General features: G+C 53.3%; 1 long non-coding RNA gene across 1 annotated transcript in view; it reads right to left on the minus strand.

Moving 5' to 3' along the window:
* Window positions 1-267: 267 nt before the first annotated feature.
* The window catches only part of LOC108446692, a 2,380-nt gene continuing 849 nt past the window's right edge, over window positions 268-1,798 (minus strand). Inside the window, exon 2 of the long non-coding RNA XR_001861976.1 lies at window positions 268-673. This is a non-coding gene — a long non-coding RNA (uncharacterized LOC108446692). The remainder of the gene's footprint in view (window positions 674-1,798) is intronic.

The raw sequence follows: 1,798 nt of genomic DNA on the forward strand, positions 1-1,798 counted from the left end.
TCACCAAGCTTTTGTACAGCCCAGTTGAGGAAATATCCCGAAATTTTGTCATCTGAATTGGCACTTGGCCTGGCAGTTACTCCCCAACAGGCAGTAAAAAAGATTTACTGTAAAACTGCAGAAAAAATTGTGTCAAAGAGTTAAATCATGTCAGAAAAATTTGGGAGTGACCCAACTGCTGACATGTCTGCCCTGTACAGAGCCAGACCAGGTTTTGCTCTTAAAAAAACCCCACCAAGACCCCACAACAGCACCAGGAAGCCAAAGTTTCCTTTGATCACATCTCATTTTAATGAGGGCAGGTTCCGAGGAAGCGAACAGTACATGTTTAGATCAGATTGCAAACAAGCCAGTACAGAAATGTAAAAAAAATAAACAAAAATAAATATCTCCCCTGTTTCTTTCTCCCCGAGTTCATAGCGCAAGGCTGACCTGGAAACAAGATGAATTTACCACTGCGGCTGGGCAGCGGCCACGAGAAATCAGATTTTTTGGGATGCCATTGTCTGTGTGGTTTCAGAGAGGTCAGAGTACCCGGAGATCTGCCGAGGAGACCCTTCCCTGCCAGCCAGGTGAGCAGTTCCCACCCGGGGCAGTCAGTGCTCTTCTGGCACAGGAAGCATCTCCACCACGTCCGTCAGCGGGTCAGAGCCAGGTCTTCAAGCGGGAAGAGCTGGAAGAGAAGCGGGGATGGATTATTTTGGAGCATCCAGCTCCAGCACCACCTCCCTCCCCACGTGGGACCTCATTTCACCTCAGTGCAGTGTTTAAACCACGGCTCCGTTCACAATTTTCATTAAATCTTCTCCTCCACAGGCTCAGATCTGACCTGCAGATTCCCTTCCTGGCACTGTGCATGCAGATAAACCCCACACAGACCCAAATACCATGTTTGGAGCTGCCCACAGGGCTCCCAGTGGGAATTTGGCTGGGACACCAGGGAGATGCACGAGTGTACCCAGGTCAGAGCCTGCGGTACCCGGGATAGCACAGACGTATCCAGGGCTGGGCTGACCTGTCTGGGCTTTCCCAAAATGATTCTAATCCCAGATTTCCTCCAAAAAAATGAAGTGGGGGAGGAATATAACTGCATGTTTCAGGGGCTGATCCAACAGCTAAAAGCCTCAGTGGATTTCAGCTGGATGTTGGCTCCAGCTTTACATAAGAGGAAAGAAATGTAAAGCCTGGAGCCAGTCCTACACAGCCTGGCTGAGCACCGAGGGGAAGGAGAAGGGTCCTGAGGGGGGGCCATGCTGGGAGCATCCCAGCATCACTGGGCTGCGAGCCCCATGGATACCCCATGGACACCACTCTGGCACAGGGAGCTTGGTCCCATAGGGTGCAGGTTTGTGATGCACCAAACGAGGGACACAGAAATCCTACAATCCTGGAATGGTTTGGGTTGGAAGGGACCTTAAAGACCCTCCAGTTCCACCCCCTGCCATGAGCAGGGACAACTTCCACTACACCAGGTTGCTCCAAGCCCCGTCCAACCTGACCTTGGACACTTCATCCAGATCTTTTTCTGCCCTAAAGGCAAAATGCAGCCCCTCCAAACACGCACTTACTTGGTGATGCCCCTCCAAGGTTCCGTGCACCCCAATTTCCTGATGAAACCCCTGCAAGGCTCCACATTCCCCATGACCTGGTGACCCCCCAGCACCCCGGGCGCCGTAGAGTGACCTCAGGACTCCACATCCCGTGCATGGATCGCACCCCTCGAGCATCCCGGAGCATCGGCGGACCGACCGTGCCCCCCGGATCCCCCCGGGCCCCCGCTCCCGCTCCCGTCCCGTCG

This window comes from Corvus brachyrhynchos, unplaced genomic scaffold (assembly GCF_000691975.1).
Source record: "Corvus brachyrhynchos isolate BGI_N302 unplaced genomic scaffold, ASM69197v1 scaffold5, whole genome shotgun sequence".
Classification (NCBI taxonomy): domain Eukaryota; kingdom Metazoa; phylum Chordata; class Aves; order Passeriformes; family Corvidae; genus Corvus; species Corvus brachyrhynchos.